This window comes from Mandrillus leucophaeus, unplaced genomic scaffold (genome assembly GCF_000951045.1).
Source record: "Mandrillus leucophaeus isolate KB7577 unplaced genomic scaffold, Mleu.le_1.0 Scaffold116, whole genome shotgun sequence".
NCBI lineage: Eukaryota > Metazoa > Chordata > Mammalia > Primates > Cercopithecidae > Mandrillus > Mandrillus leucophaeus.
Window position 1 is genome coordinate 4,152,003 of NW_012099876.1, and position 13,117 is coordinate 4,165,119.

The 13,117-nt window shown below is 41.0% G+C and overlaps 1 protein-coding gene across 5 annotated transcripts in view; it reads left to right on the forward strand.

The window, feature by feature from the left end:
• The first annotated feature begins 1 nt into the window (after position 1).
• SNAP25 (synaptosomal-associated protein, 25kDa) overlaps positions 2-13,117 on the forward strand; it is an 87,594-nt gene continuing 74,478 nt past the window's right edge. Inside the window, exons 1-3 of one of the 5 annotated variants that reach the window (XM_011998716.1) lie at positions 108-226; positions 7,934-8,036; positions 8,515-8,666. The gene's annotated coding sequence lies outside the window, so the exon portion shown is untranslated. Of the gene's footprint in view, positions 463-7,933; positions 8,037-8,514; positions 8,667-13,117 lie in introns of all 5 variants that reach the window. The other 4 variants (XM_011998689.1, XM_011998699.1, XM_011998723.1 and 1 more) reach the window with 4 other exon arrangements.

Below are 13,117 nucleotides of genomic sequence, written 5' to 3' on the forward strand. Positions count from 1 at the left end.
CGCCGGAGCCCCGCCCCCACTTCCTCCCGCCCCTCGCCGGGCGGCTATTAAAAGCTGCTGACGTCAAAACGGACGGCCATCTTTGATGAGGGCAGAGCTCACGTTGCATTGAAGACGAAACCTCGGGGAGGTCAGGCGCTGTCTTTCCTTCCCTCCCTGCTCGGCGGCTCCTCCACACTTGCAACCTGCAGAGGCCCGGAGAACACAACCCTCCCGAGAAGCCCAGGTAAGGAGCCCCCTCCCCAGGTCGTGGTTCTGGCTCGGGATGGCTGCATACCCAGAAGGGACAGCAACTGGGCATTCCGAGTGGGCTTGGGTAAATACGAGTATTGGTGCACTTAGGGTGCGGTATTCCGTGTGTGCACGTCTGGTGGGGGCTTTATAAAGTGTTTTCGAGGTGAGCTGCTGGGGGAAGGGGAAACGGGAGCCCTGCAAATGGAGCGACGGGGAGGAAGAGCGAGGGTACGTACCGAATAATAACTTACTCTTTTGAAACAGTAGTGGGACCCCCTCTTTCTTCCATTTTGCGATGCAGTTTTCAGAGATATTTAGGCTGTTGGGTTCCCCCCCCCCCCCCGTCGTTCTAACCCTATTATTTTGACTGTTGTCGTTAGGGTACTATTATCCAGGGAAGAATTAAGGAGGAGGCAGGGTGTGGGTGCTGGGGAAGCGAAAGGAGAAAGGGGGAGTTCCCGCCCCGGGCAAGCTGAGCTGCTGCAGCGACAGCAGCCTCCATGCCCCGCGGACTTGATTTATGCCGCCTGCTCCACGTCAACTGCAGGCTGGCGGGAGGCGGGCGGGTCGTGCCAGGTGGGAGGGCTCTGCGGAGGGCTGGCGCGGGTGGGCTGGCTTCGGGGACTGCGGCGGCCCGCGCTCAGCACCCTGGATAGCAATACCGAGGGCTCGCGCGGGCGCCCTCGACCTTTCAGCACCGGGGACAGCGGTCCGGCCGCAGCGCCGCATCTGCCTGCGGCAGAAATGCCTGGCCAGGGCTGGATGTGCGAGGGCTGGAGACCAGATTGTCTCTCTGAGACCCCGGTCTTACGGGGACCCTTAATAGAGGAGTCATAGTAGGTTAAAAGAAAACAAGAAAGAAATAAATCTTGCTCACAGAGACTCCTTTACAATTTCCTGTTTCCCCTCCTCACCTCCTGCATAGCTTCAACAAAATAATAGTCTACTTGTGGAAATCTGTGTTGCCCTCTGACCCTTATTTTAGGTAGAAAATAAATACTTTTTTTGAAAAATAGGCATTTATCCTTCAGCAGGGTATCAAGGTTTTTGTTTGGTTTTGTTTTTTAACACAGAGTAGATCTGTCTACAGATCTTGGGTGAGTGTGAGTACTGTATATACAAAGAAGCCAATGCTATCTGTTTATAGGGATGATACATCTCTATGTTTCCATTTGATAGAAATGTGAGATTAGCTTAACTAAGCAGAATCAACTTTAAGAATGAATCACTGTTCCTTTTCCTTCTTCCCCCATCCTTGCAATCAGGCATGAATACAAGTATTCATCCACGAAAACACATATCTGAGAAATTTTGCTTGTCCTGTACTGAATAGATTTAATCTCTTTGGCCATGGTTTCTGAATCACTGGAAGTATTTCCTATCAGCACTGGTTATCACAGGCTGATAGCTTTAGATTTTGACAACATTAAGACTGGTCTTCCTCAGGAGAATCGAAGTGTGTCCTTCAGGGAAACGCAGGTAAAGAACCACGGTGTTAAACTAGAACTGAACTCTGACCTAAAGATCTACTGCAATTTCTCTTATGGCACTGCGGTATTTTGCTGAGGTGGTGATAACTACTTTAACCATTTTCTACTCTGAGGCTTGGAGTATCTGAGAGAGCAAAAGTCATCAGTGATATTTCCCTCTGTTTGATATAGATAAAACTGGCATAAAAATGACCAGTGTCAAAATTATGCCATTTGAGTAGTTAGCAAAAAAGAGTAACAGCGTCATTGTAATAATCTATACAACACATTAAAGAAACGCTATCATGATCCCCTTAAAAGACCCCAAATGAGACCTTGGATTGTGTTTAAATAGTCATACCTCCTATCATGTGTATGCTACAGACACTAAAATTTCCTGTCCATATACAGAAGGTGATTTCATTCCCAGCTATTTAATTATTTCCTAGTGTTTTTTTTTTTATAGATGACTATGTGTTTCCATGTCTGTATATATTGATCTGTTTTGTACATGGATGTAAAATTATTTGGATGGACATTTATATAAGAGTATGTAAATGTATAAGAGAAGTTTATAACTTTGCAATCTGCAGACAAAAATAAACAACTGTGTTTTAGTGGTAGAGGAGAGAAAATATGGGTAGGAATTTTTTAAAATGCTTTAACTTCATGCTGCATGTCCAGACAGCTGTCTGCGTAGTTGCGTCAAATGAAAAGCCTAATGCTGCCGGAATTACGTGCTTGGACATTAGTAATTACTGCTGGGTTTGTTTGCTAGTGGAAGACTGGGGAGGAGCGGGGGAAGTAGAGGACTGCAGTGAAGATGTCAAAGGGCACAGAGCTGAGAGAAAGAAGCAATGTGCACAATTAGAAAGCTAATTTTAGAATAACTTACTGAGAAATTTCAAAAAATATATCATTGAACCATGAATTTAATATTTATATCATTGACAAGCTTCTGGGGAAAAAATTGAGAAATTTCCTATTTTAAGTTTGAATTTTTAAAATCCAGGGCAATGCGGTGAGAAGAGGCAGGAGCAGATGGACATAGGATGAGCCAGGAGTCATTCACACAGACCCTCTGATGCCTGTTTGTTCATCGATATTTACTGCATTACCACCTCAGTGTTCAAATTACAGAATAATTGACAATCCTCTTAACCTCTTCACAGCAGAATCTCCCAAGAATTCACAATTTTATTTTTATTTTGTTAAACACACATATCCACACATGCACAAACACAATGCAAATTACCCCTTAATTAGCTTGTCTAAAGATATTCCTAAGCTCTAAATGTTAACCCTTGAGTGAGGGTTATCAGCTGAGAGACATGTTTCTGCTAGTGACACTTAGAAGCTGCGTAAGCAGTCGGCCTTCAGCATAACATGGAGGTTTGACGATTAGTAGAAATGAGAAAAATAGTCTGAGAAAGAGGTTGAGAGAAGAGACATGAAGGAGAAAAATAGAAAATATGCTTTTTAGATAATTCACTATGAGTAAACAATGTTTCTCACATTACGGGACTGCTTTACCATTCTATAAAGGAGGAAAATCCATGTTTTAAGCCTCAGCACTGGATACTTTCTGCAATGTCATCCCTTGTCAGCAAGGACCAACCTGATAGGAAGATATTGATCAAGTGGTATTCACCAGATACAGAAATGAATCCCATGGGAGATATAAAATCTCATGGTTTTTGTCTTGACCTCAATAAGTTTAGCATCTAGCAATCTTAATAAAAGCAATAAACAATAAGTTAATAAATAAAACCAGAATCAAATGCAATAAAACATTAGAAGACAAATTATGAGGACATATGTGATTAATTTCCAAGTGAATGTGACTAACAGTAAGTAACGTAAATTCAGGAGGGTAACATCACAGTGGACTGGAACAATCTGAGAGAAGAGGCAGGCCAGGAGATGGCTTTTGGAGGTTTCAGAGAGATGGGAGAGTTCTGCTAAGTTGAAGTCACAACATATGCAGAATATCACCTTAGGCAAGCCCACTCTACAGTTAGCAAACCCTGAAAATGCCCATTCATTTGGGTGGAGTGGGAGGCTGGGAGAGAATAGGCTAGGATGCAGAGTTGGAGCCTTCTGTAGAAGGGTTTGAATGTCAAGCTGAGAATTTGGTACTTTATTCTCTAAAGTTGATTTCTGAGCAGAAGCTGATATAACAAAGTAACCAGGTCCTTTTACTATCCAGAAATTACTATTGACAGAGTGGATTTAATTTGCATTCTTACAGAAGTAGAGGGGAGCAAATTGGTATCATAAGAGATGGTCAATGAAACAAAATCAGTCCTTACTGAAGCATCTTTTAAGATCACTTTTCAGGATACATATACCTACATAGACATATAATTCCTGCTTGGAAGTTAATCGCAAGTTTCAATTTTCCATTATTGACTAAAAGAAATTATGCAAGTTGAGCACTTGCCAGGCAGATTGAAAAGAAGGTCAAGAATCTGGTGATGAGATGCCCCAGAAGGTCCCAGAAGGTGCACTTGAATAATAAACATGGTGCCGAACACTCTCTTGCCCTCTGTGAATATTCAGCATTGTCAAGTGCACTGACTGGAGGAATGAAAAAAGTTGTCAGTTCTTCTGAGTGTGTTTTGAGCAGCATGACAAATAGAACCAGCCTCACGTGGCTAAAAATGGGAGGAAAAAGATGGAATGGTAGAATTTTGAAAAACTGTGGTGGGCAGTATATCAAATTTCTTTCCCTGCCTATTTTGCTGACTCTTGCTAATTACCCTCGCTTCAGGGCTCCCTCGAGGTCTGGATTACACCCATTTCCTTTCTAACCTCGTGGTTACTACTCTCACAGCAGAGCTTCAAAATTCCAAATGCTGACAGAATTGCTAAGCCAAAATAGTCAGTGGGTTCATGTAGAGGAAGAAATGGCAATAGTAGATATAGATTTTACTGCCATTTCATTTCTGGCTATAAAGTATCAAGAGACTATCCTCATCTATTCTTCACTAAAACGCTGGCAGCAGAGACACCACAGGATAACATTTTTATATCCAAGCCGACTACCTAGGGGAAAGTTAGAGGTAGTGACATTTGATGCTTTAGGAGGTCAGGTTGGTGGCTATTAAACTGAGCCCAGGAACCACACAAACATCAAGCAAGGCGAAAGTAGGAGACATGATGTAGCACTGAGGAAGTAGGACATGATGAGTGGACAAAAACTTAAAAAAAAAAAAAATTTTACAAGAGGGAACAAACTTCATAGAAATTTCTAGAGAATCCCAGCTGCACTCTGAACTCCTCAGAATTGCTATTATTGCCTTAACAATAATACCTACTCTTTCTATGTAATTTTCTTCACAAGGATCTCAAGCACTTCACCCAATATAGAAGTCCAAGAAATTTCTGATTTCTAAATAAATAGTGCAACCCACAGACACATATGTTCAGATATAGTATTAGATCACATTTAGTAAGACATAAATTGATTTAGAATGACAGAGATACCCAAAGCAGTGATTAATCAGAATGGGCTTATGGGGCAGAAGAATGTGACCCTCATTATAAAAGAGTTTACCTGTACTGGCTCACTGTTTCCTCCTAACCACCTTGTGATCAGATTACTATTATTATTTCCATTTCACAGATGAGATAACTGAGGCACAGCAAGGGTAAGTAACTTGTCACAGAGCAGAAGCAGGACTTACATGTATTCAGTCTGACTCCAGAGATTAAGCTATGAAGTATATTTTATGCTACCTCTACCTCTTGCATCATCCGCATTTTTCATATTGACCAAATAAGGCATAGAGAATGTACACGTCTTTTTCTGCAGTCGTTTCCTCCTCACTTGGGTAGCAAGGCCTGAAGGTAAGGATGCTGCTCAGAGTCAGGAGACCCAGCTCTAGCCCTGAAACAACTGCTTGTACTTTCCTGTTTGGAATCACACAGTCTTTAAATTAGTCAGCAAACCACTGTTGAACTTGGTTTCTTTATTGGCAGAATGACAGAAGTAGACTAGTGATGTCCAATATCCCTACTATTCAAAAATCAATGAAATCAGTGCTGAAAACCCCAGGCAATCGGTCCTGACCTAGTGACTGATGACCTCAGCTGGCATCATCTTAATAATGCTTCAGTAACTGATCTGGACCCAATTGGAAGATTAATTACATTCATCGCCTCCCTTAGCCCAATCCTTATTTTTTTCCCCCTCAAAATTGCTTGCCTTCATCTTTCTGAAGCCTTCCCAGAGTTAAGAAATCCTGTCTTCTTCCTCAAAGCCCTATTCTGAGTCATCACTGCTTTGGGTTTCTCCTGTCCTTCTCAATCAGGTTTGTAGCTATCTGGCACATACTGTCCCCTACAATCTGCCTAAACTTTGTATCATTCTGTTTTCAACCGAATTAACTTTTTAAAAATTTCTTTCTAGACCTCTTTTTGATCATCTCCTGTGTCTGACTTAGCCAATATATTAGCTGCAGTTCCTTCACTCATCCTCTTACTTCCTCTGCTGCTTAGCAAAGAGGAAACAGAAGCTTTTATAGAATCTGTGAGCTGTAAAGTACTTTAAAAGTTACATTCCTATGTGACCTGAATCTCATGATACTGATAGACAGCTCAAAAACTAATCACATTGGGAGGATGTGGGGTAAAATGACATTACAGGAAAGCTTTAAAAACATGGGACAAGGAGAGAAGGAAGCTTTAAAGCCTATGAGGTCAGAGGTCAGCAGCTGGTGGTAAAACGTTGATTAATTAAATTCATAGTCACACATCAAATAAATTCACATGTCCCAGAGAGGGGAAAAAACCCCACGTTCGCCTTGTCACAACCTACTGCAGATTTCAGCATCTTTCCACCAAGGTAAAACACGGTATCACAAGAGGAAATCCTAACTGATTTTCTTATTGTTGACTACAGAGGTTAACTTCAGCAGTGACTGACTTACTGGTAAGAACAAATCTGTATCCCCAAAAAGAGATGGGGGGAAATCCTATTTAAGGATTAGCATTTCCTTTTAAATGCTTAACAATGATTCTAGAGAAATTCAGTCAAATGATGCCTGCCCCCGAATGACGCTGAATAACACCTGTACTGGGTTTATGGCTTGCTTTCTTTGGTTGTGGAAAAATATATTTCATCCTCTTCTCTGCTGTTGTTGATATGGTTCATATTACTCAAAGATGTCTAATTCTCATGTCTTAAATTGAGACTGTTGGCACTTTCTGCTGACTCGCCGTGTCTTAATCTTCCAAAGTGGTCCATTTTTACTTAAAGAAAAAGGTTATTTTCCTCCAAAGTGGCAGGTTCTACAAAATGACCATCTGGTCCCAGCTTCCCCATCACTTCCTTTATTCAGATGACACTAGTCACAGATCTGGAACTTGAGAGATGACTTTCCATGCCTAGAACCTTGAATCAGTGGTTTCTGTCCTTTACTGATAACAGCAAGTAAAAAAATGAAAGTCTCTTAGGTGCCCCCCTGAGGCCAGAGTTCAGCCCTACACTCCTGCCTCATTCCTTTTTCAGAGAATTCTCTCAATTGAGGTCTGAAAATCCTGCAAGTTGGACAGAGTTTCCTTTCCATGAAGAGTCTCAGACCACGTTGTTGATCTCCTTTATTTATGTTCATCTTTGGTACAGTTTCAAAGAATAATGACTGGCAAATTCCAAAACAGTGAATGTCTTAAATTTCCCTGCAGTTATTCCAAAGTTGGTCTGGGAGGTAGGTATAGGTAAATCACGCTGTGACTTCTCTATCAATAAACAGAAAATGCACAGAAATAAATGCTAGAAAGCCTGCTGGGAAGAACACTGGCAAACTATTTCAATATGCATTAGCCTTGTTGAGTGAATTTTTTATTTTAATGGGAAAGTCCATTCCTGATTTATGCCAGATAAATTGCTGACTGTATCTACTTTTTTCCAATTCCACGATGACTACCCATGTATTCCTTCATCATAAATCAGCTGCTATTATGGCATTCTTCATTAATTAATCCATTGAACAAATATCTATTGAACATCTGCCATGTACCAGGAAAACATATACTGGTTCCTGAAGTCAGAGCTGTAAATAAAATCGTCATGTTTCTGCCCTCCATGTGTTATGCTAGGTGTCCCCTCTTGAGGTGTCATTATTTTAGAAAGCATGTTTCAATGGGATGCCTTTTAGAATCTAATACATTAACTCAGTGTAGAAAAGAGCTATGACTCTCTAATCAAAATATAAAACCTATTGAAGGTTTCTACTGAGCTGTCAGTATCTACAGAGAGATTGCTGTATCATAAACAAATACATATTAAGAACCAGCTTCAACCATCACAGAACTCAGTAAATATCTAAGGTATGTCTTTGTGTGAACTTGTCTCTATTTACATGGCAATCAACTAGGATGCCACTAAAATGTCCCTTAAATACATGACTATCTTCCAGTATCCCAGTCTGTTGGGATCTCTCCCTGTACAGACCACTTTCTGCCACTCATGGGAGGAAGGGGTCAAGCTTTAAGAAACATGGTACCTCCTGGGCCAGAAATCCTATTCCCAACTCTAAAACTTATGGAGCAATGCAAGAATAGGTTGACTAAGAAAGGGTCCTTTGGATGAGAGTACTTCCCAATCCAATCCACTTTCCTCCTTTGAAAACTTTCTATCATTAAACAAGGTTCAGTGATTCAGGATCAAGTGGAATTATGTCTTAATTCCCCAAACTCCTACTTCCAGAAATTCACCTCTTACCAATGAGCAATGCTCTTATTTCCTTTGTAAGATTGATCACACTGCTTTGTAATTACCTACTTACGTATTTCTCTTCCTTAATAGACTTTGGAAGTCTTTGAGAGCAAGGGTAATATTTTAGCTTTCTTTGAATCTTCAGTACCTATAACAGTGCCTGTCACACCCATGTATGCAGGAAATAAGTGAGCGAATGGGGATACCGGCTACCCCTTTGCAGAGAAAAGAATTCTACCACTGTAAGTAATTCTGCTTTTTATTGATCAAATGTTATGATCAGAATAACTCAGGAATTGTTGTGTACCCTTGCACATAGATTCATTCTAAATATTGGAATAAAATTATGTCCCAAGGAATTACTTTTTTTTACCGTAACTAGCTGCCAAACTATGGCAAATGGTGTAATATTCTAACCTGTTATTTTATCACTTATGAGTCAGGAGTTAAAATGCTAATGAAGGATCAGAGGATTCTTAATAAAGGCATTGCTAAAATCAGGTTTATATTCAGAGATTAAAAGCCATTCACTAAGAACAGTTTAAGTCAGTTTCATATTTAAAGCCAAGCAATTTAGCATAGATGAAATATATAGTTAAAATGTTTTACTGTTCACTAGGATGAAAAGGATATTTCACACATCCATTTGAGACATATATTACACTCACCAGTGGGGTAGATATATGGCTTTGGCCAACTCTTGTCTTCAGGGTCACATATTTGCTGCTGCGCTGTTAGAATTGGCAAGGTGGACACAAGTTTTTCATGTCCATTCCGCTTCCTTAAAAGGGTCCTTCAGAGACACCAATCTCTGGCTTTTCCTCTCAAATAGTCAGTGTCCTCTTGCCTGGGAGAGAATCATAAGCCTGGGCATGATTTGGTAAATCAGTCCCATTTGTCCTTAGGAAAACACCTTCACCAACTGAGCATTGAATTTTGCGTTTCTTTTTTCCCCATTCCTTCTCTTGAAAATACGGGTTAGTTACTCTGCATCCAACTTTCTCCATAGAAGACTGAAGATACTACCACTTAATGAACACAAGGAAAAAAGTAACTAACTTCCTAAATGCCTACTGTGTGCTGCACTAGGCGCTTGATGTGTTATTTCAATTAATTTCCGTGGCAGCCTTAAAAGAGTTCGGAACACTTGTCTCTGACTGCAAAGTCCATGGTTGTCCCCACCACCCCATAAATTATCCCATGAGTTGCATAAAATCCATTGAGAGCCTCTAACAGAAAAGACACTGCTGACACATAGAACATGAGTCAGCCAAATCTAAAAAGCTGAGTCCTCTGAGCTAAAGAGCTAGGTGAGATATGGTGGTATAAGTGACCAGAGAAACTATGCGTTCAAACAAGTTCACTGAGCAATGGGTGGAGAGTCAGCTGGCTGCATGCCAGCTTTGCCACTTCCATTGTATAACCCTGAACAATTTAGCTAATCTGAACTGAGCCTCACTTTCATTTACATCTGTAAAAGGAGAGCAATTGCTGCCATGCTTATATGTCAAGTGGTTGTCATGAGACCTAAAGGAGCTAATGCTTGTGAAGAAGTTACCTCCACCACTCTGAGAAAGAGGAAGGGACTGTTATGTTCAGTTACCTGCTATTTGCCATACCAGATTTCCAGGGTTCTTTATCATAGGTCACATGAAGGCCATATGCTTCTTTTCCTCTTTATTATGTTGTTTGCTTAAATAAACAAGTCTTGGTATCACATTATTTTTTAGCCTGATCAGCATGCATAATAAAATGGGGAAATATGTCAACAGCCTTTGATTTTTCTATTTGGGGGAAGATTTTAAAATGCCTTTGATTAGCATCTCTGCTTTAGGAATGACCTCATGTTTCTCAGAGTAATGCTTAGATACCGAAAGAGGCCCAGTTGTTATTTAAACACTGGTCCCCTCTTCCTTAACATCTTGGATTTTAAAGATGCTTGAGGAGTTAAAAGAGATGATATGCAATATGTCCCGCTATTCTTTAGCTTTTGAAAAAGAAATTTTCTATAAGCTATTTAGTGAACCATTACTGAAGCTACATCTGTTGGCTTCATTTTATATTCAGCTTTGTGTTAAGGATTTTTGTTAGGGGTGGGGATAGGTTTCTTATTAAATATTGTGTGTGCACATGTGTTTTTGTACGTGCACACAATACACAAGCAGAGAGATGCAAACCCAGACTCTTTCTTGGAGCCAGCCTTGAATACAAAATTCCTACATGCATTGTCTCATTGTCAAAACCTTTAGTTTTATTCATAAACCAATAAATATGAAACCTGTACAAGTAAGTTATAAGAACAGCAGATTCTATGCTCCTAGGCTGCATTCACAGAATGATTTTTCTTTGAAGTTGGAAAAGGCTTCCAAAACAACCCTATATAAAGCAATGACTTCAAATTCTGCTTTGGGGAGAAACTCTACAGGACAAGAGAGCTTGCTGGGGAAAGATTTGGAAACTCACACTATTTTTTTTGAGCATCTACTGTGTGGTAGATATTATGTTAGGCTATCGTTGCTTGTTTCGTATTTAATTTCTACAGCAACCTTTTGAGTGGCAGGTGTTATACTTCACACTTGACTCAGAGAGAATACTGTTTAATCAAGGTCCTTCAATGGATTCTAAGGTGCTGATCACAGCTCTTCCCCCGACAAACCAGTTCATGCATAAACAGGAGTTAGTGATTAAAATTCTAGGCATTTTGTTAAGCAGAATTGGGGGGAAAAAAAGAAGAAAAGAAAAGATTACGACCAGCAGCCAGAGTCAGATTATCGGACTTCCTTACTCCTTTCTAGTTCTACTTCAAGGTTAGACATTGGGACCTACTAAAGGAGAAAGGGCTACAGAAATGTGTGCAGTCAGACAGGATAGCTAGAGAACCATAGGCCCTTCTCTCTTTTTCCCACCCATTCCCCCAAGTGACAGAACCTGCTTCCAGAAGCTTGCAATCTAGGGGAGCAAAAAATGCAAGCTTGCTATAGGTAGGCAGATCCCACAGAAAAAGCCAAGGAGGAGAAGGGAGTTATACTTGCTTACTGCTTATTTCCCATCTCACAGAATACTTTAGTTGGGGGTGGGAGGGGAAAGTAAAGGAAGGGGTGGAGGGAGTATCATCCCAACACTCATCTTCCCAAAGAATGGAGAGTCCCATTTTATGGGACAAAGTAGGAATTGATGAGTCTTTGAGAGGGAGAAAATTGTTCCTTCTTCTACACAGTTAATAAGAGAGAGAACTTGAGTTTGAATTTAAGATCTCAAGTGCAATGACCTTCTACAATCAATGGTTCATTACTTTAGGACACTTGTTCTCCAGCTATGGTGTTTAGCAGCATCAGCATTACCCAGGATTTTGTTCGAAATACAATTCCCAGGCCCCACCTAGACCTACCGAATCTGAAACTCTAGGGTGAGACCCAGTAACCTCTGTTTTAGTCATCTCCAGGTGATTCTGATGCATGCTCAAGTTTGAGAACCACTGCCCTAGAGATCTTAGTTGTTCCTTCAAACTTTCACATCTATCTCAAACTGAGCCTGTTGCGGATGAGGTGTTTTCAGTGTTCTCAACTTTTCAAAAGCTGTGACTGGGTACTTAGCAAGAGAAGAGCTGTCCTGGACCATTGGATAGAAGTCTCCACTTACCCTCTGATTTAGTAATGAAGATGCTAGTGTTCATCCAGGTGAGTTTGAAGGATGAGGAAGGTGAGCATTCACAGAGTGAGGACAAGTATGTGGAGTGGGGGCCAACAGGCTCCTTTATTGTGCTTTGTTTTCTTCAACAATGGCTCAATCCCAGCCCCTAGAATCTTCTCTCCAAAGCTTAAAATCTCATCAAATAATAGAACAGCTCCTTCCCTCCTTCTGCAGTCCTAGCCCATAGCCTCTGAAGGATATCAAAGAGAAAAAGGTGTCCCCAGTGCAAAGGATAAAGGAGTTTCTATCACTCCTCTTCTGTGCCACCTCCCACACTTCCTGCCCCCATCCCTCAGCAATGAGCTACCACAGATGCAGAGAGTCATCCTGGTCTTTTCTACTCATGCCCTGCAATGTCTTGTTTCTGCCCTGGATTAGAATACCAATTGCCCTTGGGAAAAGGATCCTGATGTCTTACATTGCCCTTTTTTTCCTGTCCTCCTCTTGCTTAGAATCATGGATTTGGAGCACCTGCAGAGATTTTTAAATGGTATTTTCAAAAAAAATTGCAGATGACCAGGCCCAGAGATAAATTTCACACCAAGGTCACAGGGTGAGCACTGCAGCCAAGGCTCCTGACTCAAGCTTCAGCTCTCCTCCCACTGCCCTTTACTGCCTTGCCACATCTGCCTCCATCTCTTCCAAATTTTCTCTCTGGTGCAGGTCCAATCTCCTGGAGTTTCCAGATCCCCAATCAGAAAATCTCTCATCTGTTGTCACACTCAGAGGTCTTGGCCTCAAATGGTGGCCCAAACTCTACAAAACAGGGTAGGAACATTCTCATAACCCTGAGCTATCAGACAGAGCTTCCTCAAAAATTTGGATGTACAGGTTGTACCCAAGTCCAAAATGTTTCAAAATCTGAAACTTTTTGAGCACCAATATGACCCTCAAAGGAAATGCCTATTAGAGCATTTCAGATTTCAGATTTTCAGATTTGAGATGCTCAACTGGAAAACATAATGCAAATATTACAAAATCTAAAAATATCTGAAATGGAAAA